Here is a 20,902-nt window from a genome sequence, read left to right as displayed (position 1 = left end):
GAACGGAAACCCATTCACTACACTTATACATTTTAGCAAGCAGAATTTCCGCCTGCAATTCCAAAGCGGAATTGCAGGCAGAAATTCCGTAGTCTGAACCTAGCCTAAAAGTTTAGATCAGCCAAGGTCTGGGGGGGTGAGACCCCGACCTATTGCTAGAATTAGTAATAGGTGGAGTCACTCCACCACTGCCACATTGAGCCACATGGTGTCATACTGTGCAAAGCAGCAGCTGTATGGCCCTCTAGGACAGTGGTCTCCAACCTGCGGACCTCCAGATGTTGCAAAACTACAACTCCCAGCATGCCCGGACAGCCAACGGCTGTCCGGGCATGCTGGGAGTTGTAGTTTTGCAACATCTGGAGGTCCGCAGGTTGAAGACCACTGCTCTAGGACATGTGGCATCGTGATGCAACACAATCACATCCTGCTGCAAAGCAAGAAAAAATCCCTGCTACCCAACTTGGATTCCTTTGTACAGATCCTGCTGTGCGTAGGAAACATCTTCCCCCACAATCAAAACTTCATCACAGATCTCCATTGTTCTATGTTTCTGAACACTTTACATAAATATTTGTGAATCAGTAACTCTTTTATATAAACTAATGCTTCAATTGTCTTTTTTTTTTTTTTTTTTTTTTTTTACCTTCATGCAGTTCTTTGCCTGTTATATAAATGTATGTTTCTAAGCCAATAATGAAAAGATTGGTGGAACAGCTGGAGGTCCACCGTTTGGAGAATTTCTACAATTCCGCTCAGAAATTCAGGTTGTGGATTTTTCGCAGTTTTGCTAATTTTGAGCAAAATTCCAGCCGAATTTCTGTGCTTTCAAAACACAGTTGAGACTCGAATTCAGAGTCCTGTTAACTTTAATGGGGCTCTGAAAGGAATTCCGCAATATTTAAAGACATGTCTTATAATTTAGCAGAATTCGGACTGCAGAATCACTGTAGTGGAATGACTGCCGTGGAAATTCCGCTGTGTGAACGGGATAGTGGAATCCCATTTAATGTTAATGGTCAGTAAATTTTGCCCGGTGCGGAAATTCTGCTGTGTGAACAGTGCAGCAGAATCACCTTGAAATCAAGGGAACTCTGCTGCAGCAGAATGTCCATGCGGAATTCTTATGCGGTATTCCGCTGTTCTCCGGCCTTTCTCAGATAAGGCAGCAGTGAGACTGTTCTGAAGGAAACTAGTGTGACTGAGAAAGGCTTCCTGCTGTGAGCTTCCCTCTTCACATCAATGGTCCAGTCCTGAGCAGACTTGAGGGAAGAGGGGTTGAGGGAAAGTATGTAAGCTGTGCATTCAGAAAGTATGACTGCATGTCACAGCTACAAGCCAGTCAGCTCAGCGTAGACCCTGCCATTGTTTCCAGTCAAGAACGACCTTTAAAGTCTTTTTTTTTTTTTTCTACTTTAACGGGGAGAAACGGGCAACAACGGGTCCCAGCGGCTCCCATTTACTATTATGGGAGTCACCACGTGCAAATTTTTTTTTTTAACGGGAATAGCAGGAGAAAAAGACGGCACAAGCAGTAACTTTTCTCCCGATAAATCACTGGGCTCCCCCGATGGCAGTGTGAAAAAAGTCTGATATGAGAGATTTGTGGAGAATGGCTAATAACATTATATTAGTAGACACAGGCTGTTTTTTTCACTGGACAAAACCTTTAAGGGTGCGTTCACACTGAGCAAATCAAGAGGAATTCACATTGAAAAATTTACGTGCCGAAAAAAGAATTTGCGCGGAATTGCGCGTGGAAATGGGGAAGAAAGAAGTGAAGGGCTTTTCAGCCATTTCCGCGCAAATTCCGTTCGAAAACTATGTCGGGCAGAATTTTTTTTTTACCATTGACAGCTATTGATTTCTGCTAGCGGATTCCGCTTGAAGAATGAACATGCTCTTTCTTCAAGCGGAACGGAATTCAGTGTCGGAATTCCGCTAGCAGAATTTCCGCAGTGGGAACAGGACAGCGGAAAAAACATTAACGTCAATGGGCAGAAAAGATGTGAATTAAAGGGGTTATCCAGGAAAAAACTTTTTTTTATATATATCAACTGGCTCCAGAAAGTTAAACAGATTTGTAAATTACTTCTATTAAAAAATCTTAATCCTTTCAGTACTTATGAGCTTCTGAATTTAAGGTTGTTCTTTTCTGTCTAAGTCCTCTCTGATGACACGTGTCTCGGGAACCGTCCAGTTTAGAAGCAAATCCCCATAGCAAACCTCTTCTAAACTGGGCTTTTCCCGAGACACGTGTCATCAGAGATCACTTAGACAGAAAAGAACAACCTAAACTTCAAAGGCTCATAAGTACTGAAAGGATTAAGATTTTTTAATAGAAGTAATTTACAAATCTGTTTAACTTTCTGGAGCCAGTTGATATATGAAATTTTTTTTTCCTGGATAACCCCCCCTTTAATTTGGAGCGGAGAATTCAAGAGGAATTCCTCTTGAATTACTCAGTGTGAACGCACCCTTATAATGAAACTGGAGATGACCTAATAATACGTCATTAGTGAGCAAACCGCATAAAAGACTAGCCTGAAAGTCTATATAACAACATGGTCAAAAAATAGCAATAGCCTATAGTCTTCTGACCAGCTGGCACCCTTGATCCTTTGCATTTCAGTGCCTTCCCTGATTGGATGTCTTCTGATAAGAAGAGTATTTTAGGCAGTAGGCAATCCCCTGACATAGTGAACCTTCACTTTCTATCAGACAGCAGTTTTATAATGTGCAAGTCTTCATAACACTTTCTGATACCTTTCTTGGCATTACACCCTAGGTGTAGAGAGCTGATAAAGCAGACATCATTACTGTACATTGCACTGCAAAATAATGTTTTTCTTCCTGATTGAAGATCTAGGAAAAATCCCCCATTGACGAGACTATTTAAACCTCCCACCATACGCCTCCGCTGTGTTTTCTGATCCTAATTCTTATCCTGTGTAGCTATGCGTACAAGATCTTGCAGACACTTCATTACTGAGCTTATACCACAGCAGCAGGCTCTGTATTATCTAACAGAAGAGGGCACATGGCAATGCAGGCAGCAAAACATCCATGACAACAACCTGTGTCTCCCAACTAGTGTACCTCCAGCTGTTGCAAAACCACAACTCCCAGCATGCCCGGACAGCCGAAGGCTGTCCGGGCATGCTGGGAGTTGTGGTTTTGCAACAGCTGGGAGTACACTAGTTGGGAGACATTGGTTTACAGAACATATAAAGCAAGTTGAAAAACACTGCTATAAACTATTGCAAAACAATATCAGGGTCTAGTTACCACCGGTAAAGAATATATTACATTGCATTTAGTATTAAAAAGGGTACTCGGGTGGAAAACTATTTTTTTTTTTAAATCAACTGGTGCCAGAAAGTTATACAGATTTGTAAATTACTTCTATTTAAAAAAAAAAAAAAATCTTAATCCTTCCAGTACTTATCAGCTGTTGTGTGCTGCAGAGGAAGTTGTGTAGTTCTTTTCTGCTCTCTGCTGACACCTCTGTCCTTGTTAGGAACTGTTCAGAGTAGGAGCAAATCCCCATAGCAACCTCTCTTGCTCTGGACAGTTCCCGACAGGGACAGAGATGTCAGCAGAGAGCACTGTTGTCAGACAGAAAACGACACAACTTCCTCTGTAGTATACAGCAGCTGGTTAGTACTGGAAGGATTAAGATTTTTAAATAGAAGTAATTTACAAATCTTTTTAACTTTCTGGCACCAGTTGATTTGAAGTGCTCCTTTAGCTTTACCTAGAATCCAGCAGTGTAAAGTATTGGAAGCGGTTATCCTCATGTACTCAATGGCCGGCATTTATCATTGTAGGTGTAAGTGAAGCATTTACCATTGTAGGTGTAAGTGAAGCATTTATCATTGTAGGTGTAAGTGAAGCATTTATCATTGTAGGTGTAAGTGAAGCATTTATCATTGTAGGTGTAAGTGAAGCATTTATCATTGTAGGTGTAAGTGAAGCATTTATCATTGTAGGTGTAAGTGAAGCATTTATCATTGTAGGTATAAGTGAAGCATTTATCATTGTAGGTGTAAGTGAAGCATTTATCACTGTAGGTGTAAGTGAAGCATTTATCACTGTAGGTGTAAGTGAAGCATTTATCACTGTAGGTGTAAGTGAAGCATTTATCATTGTAGGTGTAAGTGAAGCATTTATCATTGTAGGTGTAAGTGAAGCATTTATCATTGTAGGTGTAAGTGAAGCATTTATCATTGTAGGTGTAAGTGAAGCATTTATCATTGTAGGTGTAAGTGAAGCATTTATCATTGTAGGTGTAAGTGAAGCATTTTTCATTGTAGGTGTAAGTGAAGCATTTTTCATTGTAGGTGTAAGTGAAGCATTTTTCTACACCTTTTTTTTTGTGTATGCTGGTAATGTGTAGGAGCACCAAATTTATTAAATGGTCACAGAGCATTTGATAAATTTTGTGCAGGTCTCATTCTCTGAAATTTCTCTTCATATACACCAAAAAGCTAAGCTGGCTGGAGTAGTTTTAGAGAATTTTCAGTGGCTTTGCGCCTTTTTTGCGCCTTTTCACAAAAAGGTGCAGTTCATAAAACCCTTCCATATCATGTGTATTGCCAAACTCAGTGGATTGCAACTGAAAATCAGCAGAAATGTGTAAACCAAAAAGGCACAAAAAAGGCACAAATAAACCCTGATGGCGCCTTTTTTGGGCCTTTTGTAGACACAAAAAACTGTCCAAAGACAATGATAAATGTCAGCCAATATATTCACTATGCTCTGTGTGTTGACTGAAGAGAGATATCTGGTCACCCAAAAATACTTTGCCCTGTTCACCTATTGAAATAAACATGCATGCTCAGCCAATGAACGAGCCTGTTCAACCGATAAGTGCCCCATGTTATAGGGCCCTAAGATGCACAATTGGAACCTCCTTAGGATTCCCAGCGGATGAAGATATAAACCATAATAGAGACTCTGGCACCTCCTTTAAATCAACATTATAAAAATCCATACATTAAAACATGGTTCACACCCAGGATAAAAGACCCTGATGTTTGGGACATAGTGTCCTTGGTCACAGACACATGAGCGCTTTTTAGATTCAAGGTGGTAAAGTTGTGTGCATATATTGCATTGGGGTTTGGACTGCGTCCATACTGACTGTTATTTACCATAGAAGATATAGGATTTTAACATAGGTCTGGCAGCAGCTTTATCACTATAATTCTTGCAGCGCTATACACTCAAATTTGTCACCTAGTAAGTATGGTTTGGAGGAAACTGTAGTCCCCCGTGGAAACCCATGCAAACCCAGCGCTGCAAGGCAAGTGTGCTAACCACTGAGCCACAGCTTAAGTAGCTGTCAGACACCTCTACTGGTGGATTATCTTTCAGAGAACAAAAGAACAAGACTGTAAAATTCCAACATGTCTGACTGTTTTCTCTCCCAATACCATCTTTCGGCGTTAGGAAGCCCCCATACACATAGGATGATTGTCTGATCCCACCACAATCAGCAGGTTTGGCTAACAGATCTGTAAAGGTACATGGAGGCCTTAAAAAAATAAAATAAAAACTTCTGAATATGTTCCCCTTATAGAGGAAGATTAGGCTATGTTCACACAAGGCAGATTTGTTCTAGATTGAGAAGAGTACCATTCATGTGACTAGGGTTTAAAGGAGTACTCCGGGATAAGAAAACGTATCCCCTATCATAAGGATAGGGGATAAGTTTCAGTTCGCGGGGGTTATGACGTGGTTGCCCCCAGCGATCTCCAATACGGGGCCCCGGCAGTCGTCGGCAAGGAGGGGCGTGTCCGACCACCTCATGACGTGGCAGTCGACACGCCCCCTCAATACATCTCTATGGGAGAGCCGAAGCACCGCCGCGTGTTGGCCGCCGCGTTATGCGGTGATTGAAACGCGATATTTCGGTAAAGAGCCAAGGCCCCCATACGAGAGATCGCAGGGGCCCCAGCAGTTGGACCCCCTGTGATTTTAAACTTATCCGGGATAAGTTTTCATATCCCGTACTCCTTTAATAAAACTTCATATCCATATAGGCAAAGATTTCCGAGGCCGGCTTCACACAGTGTAAAATTTTCCAATGTATTTCATTTTACACACTCTTTTTATTTTTTTTGCCCAAAACGGGCAATAATAAAAAAAAAAAAAAAAAAAAAAGCATAAAATTACTAGGTATGTATACTAGGTAGATATAGCTATTATATTTAGCAGTCTGTATTCTTATAGCTGTACATACCGGACTTGATGTGATCTGCTCAATAACCTGTTTCACACAACACATAGGATACCACTGTCATTTCAATACTACTTTGCGGTATCAAGAGAAAAAATCCCTATTTATGTGTTGAGTTTCTGTCCTTTTAATCGAAGGTTGTATCAAAATGCACAGCTCTAAAATACATTGGTATATACTGTATAAAGTTTCCAAATAGATATCTATTCAACCAAAAGCAATGACTGATTTTAGTAGATGCGAAATGAACCAATATACAGCACAGAATTTTTGGATAAAAGTTGCAGCTTTAAAGCAATGATAACCGGTTATCTCAATTCCCAACATCCTCTCTGGCAGGGATCTATAGCTTTGGCTCCTGAATAGGGTGTACAGCAGTATTATTCTTTAAAGGGGTATTCCAGGAAAAAACTTTTTTATATATATCAACTGGCTCCAGAAAGTTAAACAGATTTGTAAATTAATTCTATTAAAAAAATCTTAATCCTTTCAGTACTTATGAGCTTCTGAAGTTAAGGTTGTTCTTTTCTGTCTAAGTCCTCTCTGAAGACACGTGTCTCGAGAACCGCCCAGTTTAGAAGCAAATTCCCATAGCAAACCTCTTCTAAACTGGGCGGTTCCCGAGACACGTGTCATCAGAGATTACTTAGACAGAAAAGAACAACCTAAACTTCAGAAGCTCATAAGTACTGAAAGGATTAAGATTTTTTAATAGAAGGAATTTACAAATCTGTTTAACTCTCTGGAGCCAGTTGATATATATAAAAAAAAAGTTTTTTCCTGGATAAACCCTTTAATGACTGCCTGTTTTATATAAGACTTAGGATTAAAGCAGTGTTTCCCAACCAGGGTGCTTCCAGCTGTTGCAAAACTACAACTTCCACCAGCATGCCCGGACAGCCTTAGGCTGTCCGGGCATGCTGGGAGTTGTAGTTTTGCAACAGCTTGAGGTACCCTGGTTGGGAAACACTGCTTTAATCCTAATATATACAGTATTATGCAGCGTTCCCAACCAGGGTGCCTTCAGCTGTTGCCAAACTACATATCCCCGCATGCTGGGAGATGTAATTTTGCAACAGCTGGAAGCACCCTGATTGGTAAATACTTATATAATGAAACATTTATTATAGATTCTGCAATAGTGGCAACAGCACAAGTGTTCAACATCAGCCAGTCCGAAAGGATTATGTTCACTATAAGGGTGCGTTCCCACCTGGCGTATACGTATCGTATTTCAGGCAGAAGCGGGAAATAAGATGCGTATTCCTTGCTCACTATACACATAGGGCTTTCCGGCGGCAGCCCTATGCGTGTAGTGAGTTTTTGGAGGCGGGGCCGTGTGCCGGCGTGTCTGTGACGCGTGGCTCCGCCTCCAAAACTCACTTCACACATAGGGCTGCAGAAAATCCTGTGACCAAATCCTGCAAATCAAATCTGCATACGTGTGAACTAGAGATGAGCGAACTTACAGTAAATCCGATTCGTCACGAACTTCTCGGCTCAGCAGTTGATAACTTTTCCTGCATAAATGAGTTCAGCTTTCAGGTGCTCCAGTACACATCACAGTGATCATCCCTCTCTTCTTCCAGCTTGTGGGGTGTAAAGAAGGCTCTAATACTACTGTGTGAGACTGGCGTGCGAATTTTCGCATATGCTAATAGTTTTCGCATATGCTAATTTTCGTATATGCTAATTTTCGCAAATGCAAATTTCCGCACATGCTGAAATAAAACGAGAATATTACGAATATGCGAATTTAGCGAATATATGACAAATATTCGAAATATCGCGAATTCGAATATGGCCTATGCCGCTCAACACTACTTCACATCACGTTTTTGCCATACTGTTTTAGGCTCCTTTCACACTACAGCTACTACCTGTCAGTAGCAGGTCCGTTGAAAGATAGCGGGACAAAAATTTGTGCTTGCAACGTCTTTTTTTCCTGCTATCTTCCAGAGGAATAACGGCCGTAATAATGGACGTCAGAGAACCCCTCAAATGAATGGGATCCTCTGTGCCAGTTATGTCTTCCATTGGGCTTTGTCACACTAATGGCCGTTAAGGGCAAAAAATTTTAAAAAGAGCCTAAACGGCCATTTGTGGCAGTGCCCAGCGGCAGTGTGAAAGTAGCTTTAGTAAATGGCTGAAGACTGAAGTTACATCCTGACCACTACTCATACAACTGGGAGTTTGTTACAGTGTAGTACTACATATAAGAGCACTCAGCAGTTGAGTTTAGCCTACAGATGGTTACAATCAGGGGCGTAGCTATAGAGGTAGCAGTTGCACCGGGGCCCGGGTGCCTAAAGGGGCCCCAAAGCACATCTGCGCCATTAGAGACCAGTAATATAATTGGCATATGGGGCCCTGTTGCAGATTTTGCATCTGGGCCCAGAAGCTACAAGCTACGGCTCTGGTTATAATGACTTTTATAATGTAACAACAGGTCTGTGCAGTCTTTCTGACCCTTATCAAGAATCTATTATTCACTGTCAGCATGCAGGTATCTTGAAATGGGGTGCAGCTGAAACACAAGGTATACTAGAAAGGTATGTTTTATACCCAAAAGACTAGACAATACACATATATGACATTGAAGCAGGTTGTCTGGTCTTGAAATTGTCTTGGGAAAACATTGACGGCATTGTTTTAGAATTTACTATAGATGGCCCATACATGGGGTCTGACCCTCCCTCCCCCTATAACTGTCGTGAAATAGCAGAAGTACAATTTTTTTCCAGGGTTGTGTGGCCGGTCCATTGTAGTCAATGGCCGACTATTTGCCAATCCAGAAAAAGCTGAATGAAACCGAGCACCGCTGACAATTCTAGTCATCGGTAGAAGTCACAGCAACCAGAACCTGAGCTATCAAAAGGGATTCATGGCAATTCTTGGCAATATACAATCAATGTCTTTCCTGAGACAACCAAATCATTGGTTTTCCAGGATTTTTGTTGAGAGGTCATCAAGGTCTGATTGGTACGGACTGGCTGTGGTGCCCATTCAAGCTTTTGAAGATATCTTGGGAGAACATTGATGGTATTGCTTTAGGATTTAATATAGATGGGCGATATATGATGTTTGTCCCCCTCCCCCATCAGTGTCATGCAATAGCAGAAGTGCAATTTTCGAGTGGTTGGGTGAAGCCTTTCTACTTACTACCAGGCACAGCTCCGAACATTTGGTTCTCGCTATACCTGGTATTGCAAGTTGTTCCAATGTGAACAATACCAGGTAGGGCCGCTACTGACCATTGCACGAGCGTGGTGGTAATTTCAATCAGCTGATCAGTAGGGATGATGGGAGTTGGATCCCCACTGCTTGAATATTGATGGAAAAACCCTTTGGGTCCAAAACTGGGTTCACATGCAGTATTATGGTTAGTATTTAGCCAAAACCAGGAGTGGAACCAAAACAAAGAAAAACTATAATGGGAAGATTTTAAACTTTTCTCCTGGTTGTAACTAAAATATCATGTGAAAACAGCTTTACTACAAGTGACCTAGAATGACCATCCGCTGAGAAAATATTCTATCATCTGACTAAGTCACTAAAGTCATATATAGTAACCACAATTGTAACCTTGTTATTCAGACTACATTGTGTATAGGTCTTGCTTGGTGTCATGTTAATTCACACATTTCAGGTCAGTGCCATGTAATAGAACAATAATCTGGAACGTCATAGAAACATCTTCACAACTCATATCACACTTTGAGAATACAGTGGTCCCTCAAGTTACAATATTAATTGGGTCTGGGATGACCATTGTATGTTGAAACCATTGTATGTTGAGACCAGAACTCTATGGAAACCAGGTAATTGGTTCTGAAGCCACCAAAATGTCATCCGAAAATAGGAAAAAGTGAGAATTAAACAAAAATAAGTAGATAACTAATATAGATAAAGCAAATCCTTACATATAAAAGTAAGAAAGATCTGCTGGGAGCTGTAAATCACTGTCTATGTCAGTGTTTTCCAAGCAGGGAGCCTCCAGCTGTTGCAAAACTACAACTTCCAGCATGCCCGGACAGCCAAAGGCTGTCCGGGCATGCTGGGAGTTGTAGTTTTGCAAAAGCTGGAGGCACGCTGCTTGGGAAACACTGGTCTATGTAGAGGACAGGAGCTTCTTCAGGGTCCTGTACAAGTAAACACAATGTCCTAAAAAAGTAACATGGAGTCTCCCTCACCTGGTGTCCAAAGGAGCAGGTAACCCTGGTACAGGTAAAGTGTACAGAACAGGTAATACCTCCCTGTACTGTAGGGGGCACTACCAGACACCAGTCAGTGCATGCACTTCAGTAATACAGGTGTTTTACCAGTAAATTGCCCATTCTGATTGGTCAGTTCTCTCGGCCATTGACATTTTTCACAGATCTGGACTGTCTTTGTCCAGACTGTCATTGCATGTTGAGTCTGGTTTCAACTTACAATGGCCCAGAAAAGACCATTGTATGTTGAAACTATTGTATGTTGAGGCCATCACTTGAGGGATCACTGTATTTACTTTTAACAGAAATCAGATTTGCAGTTAATTTCCATAGTGCAACTAGAGGTCAGCCCTGCAAAGTTGGAAATGTTTAGGGAAAACAAGGGGACTCTTTGGCACCCAAGTAGTTATGTGGTATGCTATGTAGGAGTGGACTGTTAGGGACAACATGTCAACTACAAATATGGGTACTTCAAATCCCCATTGCAGAACTGGTTAATGCAAGTCAATGTGTCTCCTGCACTCTGTCAGGGGAAAGGGAGGGCTGGTTACAAAGAAAATGGTCCCCTCCCTTAGACAATACCATCCCTTATCAGAGCAGACCGCTGTCTGGTTTCCTGTCTCAAGCTTCTGCATTACCGATTTGGACAAGTGAAACAGGGTAGGCTAGTTAGGGGAACAAAGTTGATATCAGATCCCACTGCAGAAAGTATGTAGACTAGTTCCCTCCTCCAAGGCAAACTATACTGACTTAAGGAACAAGGGGCTCTCTTGTCTACAGGGATAGTGCTGGAAAATGTTCCCAAGCACATCTGAGCACATCTAAGTACGTGTCCTCAAAAAAAAAAAAAAATTAAGGTTCTCCGCAAAACTGTACAGAAAATTAAGACACAACTACTGTATTTCACTGATCACATCTATGCTTAAATGCAATGTGGTAAGTACTGGATCTACATCTACTATGCAGTTGCCATACTAACTTGTAATTTTGGCAGAGGAACTGTAATGGGGTAAGTATTAGTACAAGTGCTAGGCATATGTTATGCATGTACCACATGAACATTAATTAGTATGGGTGCTATTTAAGGGCATCTTATGATTGCCCTAATTTAAAGGACACTCCCTGGTGGCAGATCGGTTGCTGCCCACAATGTACTTTTGGCCACCTTCCATGTCTGCTTTGCTTTTAGCTTATTAGCATGAATATCCTTTGAGGAAGTTGTCTTTACAGATAACAATATCAAAGTACAGCACAAAGATAACACCAATAACAACACCAGTATAGCAACAACAACAAGAACAACAACTAATATTCAAGCTGAAATCAGAATGGAAGGAGGACTGCTGCTTCTGCCTTTCCTCAGCAAATACAATTTACTACTACTCACTCCTTTTCATATGAAGCTGTAAATCACGGCTGTTACGACTGTCGGTATACTTTTCCCATATAAATGACAGTATGGGCTTTACATAGGACTCAAAAATATACTCAATACAATTTAAGCAGGGTGCAATAAAACGGCCATAAAATCGTCATTGGCCAAAATTCATGTAGTAGAATTCTGATGGAAGTGAATGGGCAACTTTTATAGAATTGGTTACAGTGGATTATGCCATGTCATTGCTTTAAGAGAGGTTTGACAGAACAGGCAGTCAAAGTCCATGAAATCCCTTTTTATAACATATAGGTAAAACATTGACTCATTTTCTAGCTATAAGGACAAATTAGCTGCTTCCTGCTATAGTCCACATTTCTCGATTGCTTTAGCTTAATAGACTCAGTAGTATCAGGAGAGTTCAAAGGCTGAGTTTCTAGCAAACTCATGTCAGCCTTCACCAAACCACTTGACATCGAATGTCCAATAGTCGCTCATCCCTATGAATGGGCTATTAAACATACAGTAAGCAATCCAATATTTACTCGATATTTACTTAATACTTTGCTTAAATATGTAATAATTGATTTTGTTTTATCACCCCATATTAGTATTTTGAAGTTGATGTCTGAGCCGGAACAGGCCCATCATCCAATGTGTATTGTGGCTTCCAAACACTCTGCTGATAACACATGTTGGGGGAAACATGTTGGATATAAACTGCCTGATCATTTTGTTCATATGAAGATAAGCCACCACCCAAGGAGTTTATCAGAACCTTTTTTTTTACTTTTTCACCATTGAGAGCTCATCCATGTTCAGCTAAGCCAATACAAGTTTAAGGTGTTCATGAGGAATCGCTGTTAACCATTTGAGAATTTAGCAGCTATCTTATGTGTATGGCCAGCTTTAGTGGTGTAGCTATGGCGGGCTAGTAAGGAACAAGCCGTAGGTGCTAGGGGAGGTGTCAGCAAGCCACTCTGTTTAGGCCACTGTATTTAGATAGAAGGATAAGGTAACACTTGAGGTGGCCAAACACCTTCAAAAACTAAAGGCCAAATATTTGTTTTCCAGATTCTGCCATACACATGAAAGCTCGGATCAGATGAGTGTTTGCATGTTTTCAATGGGGACTCCTTAAGTGTTAAAATTCAACATGTCTGATCCCGACCATCTGTCGGGGGAGAATTGGGAGGCCACCATACACATTAGTCAGTCAGTCGATCCCACTGAAATGTTTGGGGGCCTTCAGAATCTATGGCAACATAATATTAATAATAACATATATATATGTTTAATAGTAATAATGATAATTCTCTATCTATCTATCTATAGAATGTTGATTGTGTCACCATCCTATCCACCTTCCCATCCTCTGCTCTCTGTTATCATCTGTTCCCAATTTACAATTGGTGTGTAAAACATGAAAGTGTTCCTTTAAAGAAAGTCCTGCAATGCCTGCAGGATCATTGGGAACACTCCCATGAGAAAACAGTTATATACTGAAAAAAAAAAACCCTCTCCAAGTTAATCTTCCCAGATGTTCAGAGACAGCGAGGCTACACAGCGACACTCACAGAAGCATCAGGTCATGTTGACTAATGCTGTATCACTGGTTAATATTTCACAGCCTTTTTTTCACAACTATTGCACAATTCTTAACTAGTTAAAAAAAAAAAAAAAAAAGAAATAAGCAGTCTGGCGTTAGACAACAAGAGATTAGCTAATCCTGATCAAAAGGTACAAAGCACATATAAAGAAAAAGGCATGTAAAGCAAAAGGTGTGCCAACGGATCAGGCAGAGTCACAGTCATGTTTGTTCTCTGGATAGTTTTACAATGTGGAGTCTTCAAGGGATACTCCACTGGAAAACATTTTTTTTTTTAATCAACTGGTTCCAGAAAGTTAAACAGATTTGTAAATTACTTTTATTTAAAAATCCAATACTTATCAGCTGCTGTATACTACAGAGGAAGTTATTTTCTTTTTTAATTTCTTTTCTGTCTGACCACAATGCTTTCTGCTGACACCTCTGTCCATTTTAGGAACTGTTTAGAGAAGGATAGGTTTGCCATGGGGATTTGCTCCTACTCTGGACAGTTCGTAAAATGGTCAGCAGAGAGCACTGTGGTCAGGCAGAAAGGAAATTCAAAATCCAATAACTTTCTGTGGAGCATACAGCAGCTGATAAGTACTGGAAGGACTAAGATTTTTAAATAGAAGTAATTTACAAATCTGTTTAACTTTCTCTTATCAGTTGATTAAAAAAAAAATCCAGGGGAGTAACCCTTTAAAGTGGGCGAAGAAACAATGGCAAACTGGGGAGAGGAGGCGCCAGGGTGAAGCGGTAAGAAAATCTTAACACTCTCCAAGAAAATTCAATTCAAATTTAATTAAATTCAGTACACAGATTGTTCTTCTTTATAAAGGGGTACTCCACTGCCCACTGTCTTGAAGAGTCTTCCAGGTGTATAGGTCTTCTTTAACCTTTTCGGACCTGGCTAGACCTCAGCAAAGACTAAGAGAGCATGCAGAGACTCCACCCAGGGCTTATATGGGGGAGGCTCTGGTGGGGTCCCATTGGTCACCCCTAGGTTACCTGGTCACTGATACCTCCTGGGTTACCTGGTCACTGATACCTCCTGGGGGGTGGCAGGGGACACTGCAGGAGGCTGCCTGACAGGGCAGGAAGGGTACGGGGTAACACCTCCCATACTGGGCCACCACACTAGCATGACCCAATTCAAAAATATTATGTGAATTAGTATGTTTAGGTGTGAGATTGTTATTGCACACAGATGGTCTCTGCACACCATATGGACTTGGTATTACTGCGCACAAGTGGTTTTCATGGCTCTACATCGGACACCTACCTCACCTGTTGTTGTGGGTCAGTTATCTGCCCATATAAGATGGCACATAGACATATCTGCAGCATCTGCTCCAAGGGTTTAAAGCTCCCGAATATTGTTAGATGGAAAAATAAATAAATAAAAAACTGAGCTGCGGACTGCAGAAGTCAGCATTCTTAAATCTAAATATTCTTCCTCTTTCTCCAAAACTACTTCCTCATGCCCTGCCCTCATGAACACTGTCTTCTCCAGGGGAGGTGAAGGGGCAGCTCTCGAGGAGCCTCGCCCAGGTTAGGAAAACAAATGTGGAGCCTAAACAGCAGGGAGTATGAGACATTTCCTGAGGAATCCAGCCACAATTTTTCCTTTCCTGCTCAGTTACACAGTTACCTTTTTCCTCTTTCCTCTCCCACAATGTTGCAGGGTCACATCTTGGAAGAGTTGCTCTGTTTAACCCATTCACCTCTGGGGTGAGAATATAACCAATTTAGGAAGTTTTCATTTCCTGAAGGGGACAAGCAGGACAAGCTGAGCAGATTGAGCAAAACATGTAACGTTTTGATCATAATCCTTTTGGGTTTCAGAGTCCAGGCAGTGGTTTAAACCCATTGATTGACAGCCTTCCCTGTATGAGTGTGCACACTGATGGCTGTCAATCATTGATAAGGACCACCCACTGGACTCCTAAGGCCAGAATGAGCAGAGATTTACATGAATCGAATTCAAGGTATACAGAAAAGCTTTCCTTTAAAACTATTAATCTTCTAAAAGGGGTTACGCAGGATTAGAAAAACAGATGATTTCTTCCAAAAACAGTGCAGCGTCTGTCCCCAGGCTGTGTGTGTTATTGCAGCTCAGTTCACTTGAAGTGAATGGAGGCAAGTTGTAATACCACACACAAACTGGGGACAGACGTGGTGCTGTTTTTTGGAAAAAATTTGCTCTATTCTTCTTCTCCTGGATAACCCCTTTAAAGGGGTACTCCAACCATAGACATCTTAACATAACATGTCTGATTACAGGGGTCCCGCCTCTGGGGACCCCCGCAATCTTCCTGCTGCACCCAGCCTTCGTTTAGAGTGTTGGGTGCAGCGCCGGAGGCTTGTGACGTCACGGCCGTGCCCTGCTCATGATGTTACGGCCACCCCCCCCTCAATGCCAGTCTATGATAGACTTGCATTGAGGAGGCATGGCCATGACATCACGAGTAAGATGTGACCATGACATCATGAGCCTCTGCCCCGCATCGACAGTCATTCTGCATGGAGCGAAGTTCGCTCCGTCCACCGAATGTCTGGGGCGCCGCAGCCGAGATCGCGGGGGTCCCCAAAGGGGCACTGTCACTTTAAGAAACTTTTGACATGTTGTAGAGACATTGTAGTAGAGTTAAAAGTTTTGATCGGTTGGTGTATAAGTTTTCAGACTGCGACCAATCGCTAGAACAAGCCGGCAGAAGAGAAGATTGTGCTAAGCTAGACAAAATTACAAAAGACCCCGACCAATCAAGACTTTTGACATGTCCTAGAGACAGGTACATTTTTAGGCTTATCCACATAGCTATGTTACAGCACCCACAGAAGTCCTTGTTTACATTAATGAAAGCCACTTGAGATCCGTATGACGAATAAAGCGAGGAGGTCAGCTGGAGTCTTCATTCGCGTTACAAAACTTTTATATCAAGCAAATACAATCTTTAAGCAATTAGGTTTCTATTTATAGAAGGATGGATAAAAGTGTAGTTTTGTGTTGTTTGATGGCAGGGTTTACATAGCGTGCGCTGTTGACCCACGAGCAATGTTTTATTGTATATTTTATGATAAAAGAAAAAGCCAGGAGTTTATTTAGTGCAGCAAGTGATAATGCAGCCATTGATTGAAGTATTACATGACTTGGCACATCACAATCTGCAGGGAGTGTTGCCATTGATCACGGCAGGTGACGGAAAAGTTTAGTCTATGCTTTCTCTTAGGGAACACAGGTCGCTGGAGAATCGGTAATGTGTCTGACTGTCAAGTAAAGAAACACGGGGGATAAAAAAAAAAAAAAACTATAGCTGTGGTTCATAAATCAAACATTAAACAGACTGAGCGACTGGGCCGCCATTGGCTGTTCTCACCAGATAAGGCAGCGAGTGGGTGGCCACTATGTAGGGCCCTATTACATGGTCCAACACCCAGTTTATTAGAGCGCAGATGTCATAGGTGGGCACTCACTGAAAGAGCCTAATACAAGGCTCATCTATTTTACAGGATGGGCCTCACTGGATTGATTGTATGATTATTGGATTGATTGTATGATCACTGGATTGATTGTATGATTATTCGATTGATTGTATGGCTCACTGCTTCCGTCATCTTTGGCAGCACATCCTCTATTCCTTGAATGGGCAATTATTTATTTATTTTTTTAAAGGTTAGCTGACGAAAGAACATTTGCACATTCGTCGCCTGATCTCTGCCTCTATTGTACAGAGCAATCTTGGCCTACTCAGTCGATAATCACTCCGTGTTTCAGGGCCATTATATAGTAGCTACACAAATACAGTTGTTATGTTCTGGTCTATAAAGGGGGTACTGAAAGCGGGCTCCCCCTCTATGGTATCAATTGCCCTATTACAACATATGGACAGGGGTTGTCAACCTCTTTAGTATGAGTTCTTGAAATATTCTAGTCTTCTAAGTTGTTCGGTTCTATTAAGTTGGTCCGCAATAAAATCAGTTTCAGGGATGGCAGTCACATAGGGGTAGGAGACACATCAGCTGTAAATCTTGGTGGGACTACCTTTGGGTGTCTTATAGTATGTAGTAGGAATAATTCTGGAGGGTATCAGAATTGGACGTATGGGAGGTTAAAGCGGTTATCTGGTAATAGAAAAACAGACCACCAGAGGTATACCGCTGGATCCTGGGCTAGGCACGGGGGCAATAATGACTCCGCACCAAGTTACAGAACAATGGTAGCTTTACTGAGTTAGACAGGTGGAATATTCTATACAGCTTAGCCAGGGCCCAAGGAGGTGATCAGTGATTTCAGAGACCTCAGGGCTTGCTGGGACAATTTTGATGCAGGCCACGCTGACTGAAGACAGGTTGACTTTGACTGACTACACCCCGTTTGTTGCTTACCAGGCTCTGACTGGGACCTGGGGCTTGTGGACTTGTAGACTTGTGACTGCATGGTTGACTTGAGGCCTCCTCTGGACTCCAGACACACTCTTAGGACTTGACTGCACTGGACCTCAGCAAAGACTTAACTGTAATCAAGAGAGCGAACTAGCTCATCCAAGGGCTTATATGGGGGAGACTAGAAAAGGTCCCATAGGTCACCCTAAGGTCACATGGTCAATGATACCTCACTGGGTTACAATCACATGACACTGGTTAATCACATGTCAACGGTATAACACTTTTAAATACATTACACAGCATAAAGATAACTATACAAGTGGAACAGGTGCAGGGGGCCCAGGGGACACTGCCTGACAGGTCAGCTAGGGTACAGGGGTACAAGTCCTGTATCGGGCCACCACAAAATTTCTTCCAAAAACATCACCACACCTGTACTCAGGTTGGGTGTGTTATTACAACTTTGCTCCATTCACTACAATGGAACTGAGCTGCAATACCACACACACACACGCAATATAAAGAAAGGAGTGGTGCAGTTTTTGGAGTAAATCATGTTTTTCTAACCCTGGATAACCCCTTTAAGTAGTGATCATGGGGGAGAACAGAAGCTAAGTGTTCAATGTTTCATTTCGCTATAGTGGACCCCAGCCATTAGAATACATGTTAATATGAATAACACTTAGATTCCTCTGGAAAACAATAAGAATACAGCAGGCCTGAAGATCACAATAACAAAGGATGTCCTAAGTGCGAGTCTTGTACAGAGGTCTCCTTTCAATAAGAAGGGCAGCCAAACGTCAACGATCGAAATGTATTCAGACTTCGAGAAAGTGAAGATTTCCGAGACAGTGGAACATTCTGAATGAGCCGTCATAGAGAGGCTGGTAGTAGAGACGGAGACTGCGAAATCTCACATCTACTCAACACCTGGTCGACTGTCCCTTATTTTCAGGGAAAGTCCTGGGCTCTGATGTTGTTTCCACTGAATATGTAGTTTCTGACAATGTCCCTGTTTGTTAGATGTGTAGTGTCGATTTCCTTGTTCCTTTGAACGTCTCTTAGAGGTTTGTTTTTTTTATGATATTTGTGAGTAATATGTGAAAGTTTCATGCCAAGGTTTTTTTTGTCACACTGGGAAGAAAACTCTTAACCACAATATATGACATTTACAGGTGACATTTATAAGGAACCATTGGAACGTTTGTATTGTGGCTAATTTTAAAAACTGATTTTTTTAAGGTGAAGCCAAGAGGCGAAGTTTACATGTACAAAACACAACCTCCCGGAGGCTCCGGGGATAATTCTTATAAACACAAACTGAGGGAAAAACCCTCAGAATAATATTCCCGAACTAGGAAACCCCCCCACATTAGTATAAAATTATCAATAAACTTTATCATACTCCGTAGAGTGTGTAACCCAAATTAAGGCATTCATTTGGGTTACACACTCTACGGAATATAATAAACTTTATTAATTAGTATAAAATTATTAATAAAGTTTATTATATTCCGTAGAGTGTGTCTTAATTTGGGTTATGCACTCTACGGAGTATAATAAAGTTTATTAATTTTATACTAATGTGGGGGGTTTCCTAGTTTGGGGATATTGGTGGAGATTTATTAAAACCTGGACAAAGCAAAAGTTGCCCTGTTGCCCATAGCAACCAATCAGATTGCTACTTTCATTTTGCAGAGGCCTTGATAAAAATGAAAGAAGCGAGATGATTGGTTGCTATGGGCAACTCAGCAACGTTACCTAAATCTCCCCCATTATTTTGAGGGTTTTTCCATCAATTTATGTTAAGAAGTTTACATGTATCTTGGTGAATTGGGAAATTGTGTATAGAGCAATTCCCTTATTGAATACAATATTATTGCCAGGTTTATCTCCAGGAACAAGAAGTTGTATTTCAAATAAAAGGACAGAAATCGGTGTCCCCCATTGCTATTGCATTATTGGAATCACTGTTGTCTGTAAAGGAAGAAGCTCCTAAAATACCATCCAGTGGTGTCCACACTGTGGCCCTCCAGATGTTGCAATACTACAACTCCCAGCATGCCCGGACAGCCAACGGCTGTCCGGGCATGCTGGGAATTGTAGTATTGCAACATCTGGAGGGCCACAGTTTGGACACCACGGAGAAGATTTATCAAAACCTGTCCAGAGGAAAAGTTACTGAGTTGCCCATAGCAACCAATCAGATCGCGTCTTTCATTTTTGAAAAGGCCTGTGAAAAATGAAAGTAGCGATCTGATTGGTTGCTATGGGCAACTCGGTAACTTTTCCTCTGGACAGGTTTTGGCAGGTTCCAATAGTTCAGGACTATTGTTCCAATGTAAATGAAAATTTGAATCTCCGTTTCTGAAAACATCAGTATAGAGCACAACCCGGGGCTAAAGTGAACTAAACATAGATGACTTTACATCAACAACGAGAGCTGTGGGGGTCCCAGGCCACTAAATGCAGCTGTATTATGGTCATCTCAAACCAGCCTAAGGCTACTTTTCCACTTCCTTATTTTGGTCAGTATTTTCCTTTGGTATTTGTAATCCAAGACCAGAAGTGGTTCCAAAATACAGAGGGGATGCAAATGACACATACAAACCTTAGACACTGTTCACATTTTGTTATGTAAACAGGTTTAATGCTCATGCTGGGAAAACTCTCGAGGCAAACTTTGAAAGTATTCATAGGTCCTAGACATATGCTAAAAGAGTGTGCTTGTGGCATACACTGCTGGAGTATACGTAGGCGTACCTATATTACTGTACAGGAAAGCGTAGCCAGCTGTGCGGTCTTTTAGGGTATGTTCGTAAATGACGAATAAGCTGTGGATTTTTGGCACTGTGTTTTGTGAAAAATCTGCAGTGTTTACAAGGGATAAGTTATTCTCATTGGGGAAGCCAAAATCTGCAAAAAAAGCGCTTGGGTTACACAGAAACTCTGGCCACAACATTGGTTTTGTACCCAAAGATTCCTTTGGCGTGATTCCTGAATTGTGCTACATTGCAGTTAAAGGGGGTACTCCGCTGGAAAACATTTTTTATTGTTAATCAACTGGTGCAAGAAAGTTAAAACAGATTTGT

General features: G+C 41.5%; 1 protein-coding gene across 7 annotated transcripts in view; it reads right to left on the bottom strand.

Moving 5' to 3' along the window:
* Positions 1–20,902, bottom strand: part of KLF3 (KLF transcription factor 3) — a 140,668-nt gene that overhangs the window by 33,239 nt on the left and 86,527 nt on the right. Inside the window, exon 1 of one of the 7 annotated variants that reach the window (XM_056556624.1) lies at positions 17,811–17,938. The exons of 5 other annotated variants lie outside the window; for them this stretch is intronic. The gene's annotated coding sequence lies outside the window, so the exon portion shown is untranslated. Of the gene's footprint in view, positions 1–17,810; positions 17,939–20,902 lie in introns of those variants that run through there. One more of the 7 variants, XM_056556651.1, reaches the window with a different exon arrangement.

The sequence above is a fragment of the Hyla sarda genome, chromosome 1, assembly GCF_029499605.1.
Source record: "Hyla sarda isolate aHylSar1 chromosome 1, aHylSar1.hap1, whole genome shotgun sequence".
NCBI classification, from domain to species: Eukaryota; Metazoa; Chordata; class Amphibia; order Anura; family Hylidae; genus Hyla; species Hyla sarda.
Note: the sequence above shows the minus strand (reverse complement) of the source record. Positions and strands in the feature narration are given on the sequence as shown.